Consider the following 6,281-nt stretch of genomic DNA (forward strand, 5'->3'; position numbering starts at 1 on the left):
GATCAATTTTTAGATCTTGCTGTCAAGAGCTCAGTTCAATGAGGAAGCAAACCCCTGGGCGTCACGCATGTTTAATATTTGTTTTGCAAAAGTAAACATTGTGAAACCTCTTTCCTGTTTCCACATAAAGTAAGAAATTTTAAAACCACCCTTTTGCAACTGATTATGACACAGCGCCATTTTATAGTCCATACATTCACAGTCTTATAGCGCTTAGAGTCGTCCACTATAAACATGTATTTGCACTGTTGGTCAGTGAGAGGCTTTGCTGCAGTTTTATTGGGAGGCTGCTACAAGGTAGTTAAAGGGCGCCTTTACATAAATCGTCGAGTCACGGTTACAGTTGGCTCAATGTTTTAGTCGGTCAAGGAATTCTCATGCCAAGCTTGTATCCAACTGCCACACTAAATCAGCCATGTGTTTACTGTAATACTTTCACGGCGCATTTCTTAACTTAGACCGTATCGAAAGTGACAATCCTCTGGCCTAAAACGATCAAGCCAACAGATGTCTAAACATCTGCTGCTGATGAGATGTCTCCTTTTGGATGAAGTAATCAACTGTGCAAATTCCAGGATTCCTATTAAAACCCGCCCCTCCTCCCTCTCATTCCTCTGCAGTTTCCACTGCTGATCAGCATTATTGATCCTGAGCAGCCACAGTTTACATAATGTGTCATCCTCTTCTTGGAATAGGGAGGAAAATCTTGAGCAGAAAGACTGTATGGCCAGTTTTAGTCAAGACTAAATAGCTCACACATGAAGGCATGTGCAGGCACACACACACGCACACACAAAGGTACACGTGTGTGTGTTTCGAGAGATCAGGAGACACAGATCATGTTGAACAGGAGCTCAGGACTCGTTTCACTGACATACAATCTACAGTCACTGAGCACTCTGACCGCAAAGTGGGTGTGTGAGTGTGTTTCAGGGCTTCACATCTCATTGATAAGAAGATCTTGTTGTATTCTGATGACAAGTGAATGAGTTAAATCCTGTCAGAGGGATATCAGCGGCTACTTACAGCCCACACTCTGGTGTATGAATAAGTTAATTAGGGTTCTATACCCACCTTGTGGTGATATAATGTATTACATGAAATCTACAATCAACTGCAGTAGACAAATAGATTTCGCTCCATCATTGATTTGCTTCCTGGCAAAATGAGCGCTGTCATATTGAATTCATGTTTTGAATAATCAGTTGAAAACCGAATTTACTGACCACAGCCTTTTGGGGCGGCTGTGGCTAAGAGGTCGTCCACCAATGGGAAGGCCGGCGGTTCAATCCCTGGCTCCTCTGGTCACATGTCGAAGTGTCCTTGGGCAAGATATACTGAACCCCAAAATGCCATCGTTGTGTGAATGAGAATTTTGATTAGAATCCTAATAGGCAGGTTGGCACCTTGCCTCTGCCATCAGTGTATGAATGTGTGTGTGAATGGGTGAATGCTGACATGTAGTGTAAAGCGATTTGAGTGGCCGGTAGACTAGAAAGGCAAGTCCAGTTACCATTTTACCATTTCTTACCTTAGGCTGTCTGATAATAATGGAGGGTCTGGGAATGTGAGGATATTTCAGCTCCAGCTCCGGGCTAAACTCCACCTCCAGCTCATCCTCCTCTGAGCTCTGGGAGAGGCCACAGAGGGCCGGAGGTGACTCAAAGCATGGGGCGTCGTCTGCGTCCTGCAGGCGGCAAATAGAGTTTGAGTCGACACCATTTACTTTTATGGTTCTGGTGGAGTGGTCAGAGATACAGCTGACAGTCCTCTGAGGCTGTCTGTGCTGCTGCTGCTCCAGTGGGCTGCGCGGTAGGGCTTCTGGTTGGGATATAACCGGGCCTGCTGCAGGGAGTCCATGGTTATTTCTGCTTTGTCTGGAGTTGTTTGGCTCCTCCTGAGCAGGTGTTGGATCAGTGTTAACATCAGATGGATTACCAAAACAATGACCCAGAGAGGAGCAAGGTAGTCCGTGCATGCTGGGGGATTCAGAAATTACCAGAACAGACTGTAAAATGAAACCTAATTGCACTGACATCACATGGATCTGGGGTTTTCCATTATGTGGGGCAACATTAGGCAGTTAATCTGTAGTGGTGTCTTGTACATCATCAAACACTTTAGCAGAGTATGAACAATAACCAGTGAGGGATCATTTCCTTTAAGTGGGATGAAGGCAAATGTATTACACAAGAACGTGCCGACCATTTCTACATTTGTGAAGCGACGTATGAAATAAAAACATCTCTTTATCCAGGGAAGACAACAGATATCCTTAATAGCTGTCCTCCATTTCAGCATGTCTTCTTGTTATGTCATAGCAGCATTAGTTGTCCACTTGTCCAGCTGCAGCTGTAGCAATGGGTCGTCAGTTTATCCCAGACTTGACCTTAAAAGTCCAGACTGTGTCGGCCATCTCTCGGTCAGCAGGGCGATGTGTCATCACATCGTTCTCTCTTCCTCTCACAGGAAATAGATTCCCAGCCAGGTTGGTTCAAAGTGGCTTCCACCACCAGGCGAGGAGCACTCTCTCTTCAACCCTTCACAGTCCCTCGTCTGCCTCCGTGACAACCTATGTGTGTGTGTGTGAGTCTCAAGGTTTCTGTGTGCGTGTGTGTGAGTGAGTTGCAGTGTGACAGTGCTGGGTGTCTCATTACTTGACCAGGTAGTCCCTGGTCTGTTGTGAGTTTGGAGGCTGCCGGATTGGGCCACAGGGACTCTGGTTACCATCTGATTCAGGGTCAGTTACTAATACACTTGCCCTACACTTCCTTAGTATTAATAAATGAACTCATCTGATCACAGAGCAGTGGCCTAGAGTGTAAAGGTTAGTGGAGTGTTGAATATGAGAGTTCAAGTTACAGGCAGACACCGTAAGCGATAGGCTTCAGATGAGAAAGAGAAAGGAGGGGATAGACAGAGAGAGAGAGAGAGAGAGAGAGAGAGAGAGAGAGAGAGAGAGAGAGAGAGAGAGAGAGAGAGAGAGAGAGAGAGAGAGAGAGAGAGAGAGAGAGAGAGAGACTCAGCTGTCCTTGGCTGACGGCTACTTAAATATTCATACAATCACATAAAGCAGACTTGCATTAATAGTTTATCCAGCCTGGTCTACTGGTGAATATGTATTATAACAAAAATGCAGAGCATCATATTGGTTTATAGGTTACTGTATGTGTGCAGTTTTGGATCGGTGGATTGGTTCCCAGGATCTGGATTGGTTATATTAGAATATAATGGGACAGTTTATTGGCCCATTACAATCTAATATCAGTCCTACTGCTAAGAATCTTGGTATCATCTTTGACCGGTATATGATTTTTGACCATTATGTCACTAAACTTGTCCAGTCCTGTTTTCTCCAGCTAAGAAACATCGCACAAATAAGATGCATCTTGTCTTCCACGGATCTTGAACTATTAATTCACATTCTCCCGTCTAGACTATTGTAATTCCCTCTACAGCTGCCTCAGTCAAACTGCAGCTGCCAGGTTATCAACCAGAACTAGCCGTCGGTCTCGCATTACCCCTGTTCTGGCATCCCTCCATTGGCTTCCTGTAAAATTCAGAATCAACTTTAAGATCTTGCTAATTACATATAAGGCACTGCATGACCTCGCCCCCTGTTACATTTCTGATCTCCTTGTTCAATCTTCTACCACTCGACCACTCCAATCCTTAAATCTCGGCCTTTTATCCATCCCCCGCTCCAACTGCAAAACAAAAGGTGATCGGGCCTTTTCTGTCTTAGCTCCAAACCTGTGGAATCGTCTCCCCCAGTCTATCAGAGCTGCTGAATCTCTGGACTGCTTTAAGTGCTTTCTAAAAACCCATCTCTATAGGCCTCTTCCACATATGTTTTAGTTTGTTTTAGTTTGCTCTGTCTCACATTGTTTCTGTGTTTCATATTGTAATTATTCTTTGGTTTCTGTCACATTGTGCGTGACGCACTTTGAAACGGTGTGTTTTAAAAGGTGCTATATAAATAAAGCTTTACCTACTTATTTAACCAGTACAGTAAACACTGTTTCGATGCAGGTTAAATGTTTGGAAACCCAATAAAATGCTGCTGATAGTCTATGTGGAAGCAGGTGGGTTATGAAAAAACACTATAATCTCTATTGCAAATACCCAATCCCTCCGCTTCTACATCAGGGGTTAAATAGCCTCTACCATTAAACTTGAACGGGATAGCTAATATATATTACAACAGTATGTCTTGGTCATAAAATATATGGGGGCGCCACACTTGTTAAAGTAAGAAAATAAAATGAATCTATACCTACAGGAAAATTAAATACAACATACAACTGTACTTAAAGCAGCAGTGCGTAGAATTGGAACAAATATGATTAAAAAAAGTTAGTTTTATAAAACAGTAGTGCATGAGACAGGTAATCTGAAAAAAATCATGTGTCTCTGTGTCCTCCGGTGCTCCCAATGGCATTTGCAAGATTTAATAGACTGGAGGAAAACAACCAATCAGAGCCGAGCTGGAGCCCTGCCGTCTCTGAGCAGCTGTCAATCTCTAACAAACTCCGATCAAACGGTCAAACTAGGCAGCGCTGATCAAATACGAATCAATATTCTGTTACTGTAATGCCTTGAGAAAGTTTGTGACCCGGCAGCCATGTTGAGATCAGTTGAGGAAATACCAAGCACCGCTCACCAGCCGGAGCAAACTTTCTCATCTTACAGCTAAACTGTACACTACAAGATAATTCTGAAAACATTTGAGGCAAGAAATAGACATTATAGTGACAGGATATTGATTCATATTTGATCAGCGCTGCATAGTTTGACCGTTTGATCGAAGTTGAACAGCCAATAGGAACGCTCTCTCTCTCTCAAATGATCTGTGTTTGGCCAAAGTCTCCCGTATAAAGCCTTAAAACAGAGCCATGAAGAGGTGCAGAAGTCTAGTTATCTCTCAGAGCACTTTAATTCTGCCTATACTGCAGGATTAACTTGAAGAGGAATTACAGGTGTACTTTTGGTCCAACTGATACATTGGGTGTCAAGTTCAAATGGCAGTTTGGTCATAGCACAGAGATGACTGAGATTTAAGCAAACTTAATGGCAGAGGGCAAAAAGAAAAATGTTCTTCCTCCTCCCCTCCTAGTGCACTATCTGGCGCACTTTGCACTCACTTTACACTATACATCCTATTTACCACTTTATTGCTGACTGCACATATGTACATATTACATTTATTTATTGCACATTCTACATTTATTTATTGACGGACTGTACACACTATGTTCATCCATTCACTCTGTATCTTTTATATCTCTATTATTGTCTTTATAATTTTTGTATACCTTTACCTCTCCTGTGATTCACTCTGTTTGCTGATGTTGCTGCTTTGACATCTGAATTTCCCTCCGGGGATTAGTAAAGGTTAATTTTATCTTATATAGGAGCCCTGATTGTGTGCAGATTGGGCTAACCTGTTTTACAATGGTGATGTAACCACCTTACATACCAAGCATCCTCTCCTGAACAGTGATCTGTTCCTGGTGGTTGGGAACATTGTGAAACCTGATAATTGCAGGACTGATTCTTGTAGTTGTTAATGTGCTGTTAGGAGACACACCAGACACAACAATCATTTCAGATAATGTTACTCATGTGGAGCAAAGATAGATTAACGCCTGTATGCATTAAGAAATGCAATGCTTCATGCAGGGTGTCCCTGGGATGTTGATAATATTAATAAAACATATTCTTATCACATTTATTTATGGAAGAGTAAATATTGCTTCAGTAATAGACTTCAATCATAATCTCTTTCCTCTCAAGAGGCATTCCAATAAGCCCTCATATGTAAATATATTCACAATTTGTGTCCCTGTCTTCCTCATTATAAGAAACCAAATCTGCTGTGAACACACCGAGCTCTCTGTCTCTCCAACATACTCTCTTATTTAGGCAGCTATGTGCTGTGAGGGTAACACACCCTGACAAATTGAACCAGGGTGTGATCATGAAATATGCATGAGCTCTTTTGTCTCAGGATGTAAACAGAGAAATCGTTTGCACTAACTATTTAGAAACTTAGAGGGGGATGTAGTTGCAAGAGTATTTAATTAATAATATGAATAATAATAAAGATAATGATGATGATGACATCATCATTATCTTTATTAATATTCATATTATTAATATATATACATGTGTATGTATGTATACTGTATTAATAATGAATATGAATAATAATAAAGATGATGATGATGAGGTCATGATAATAATATCAATAACAATAATAATACCAACACTTACAATAC

The sequence above is a fragment of the Sebastes fasciatus genome, chromosome 4, assembly GCF_043250625.1.
Source record: "Sebastes fasciatus isolate fSebFas1 chromosome 4, fSebFas1.pri, whole genome shotgun sequence".
Lineage (NCBI taxonomy): Eukaryota > Metazoa > Chordata > Actinopteri > Perciformes > Sebastidae > Sebastes > Sebastes fasciatus.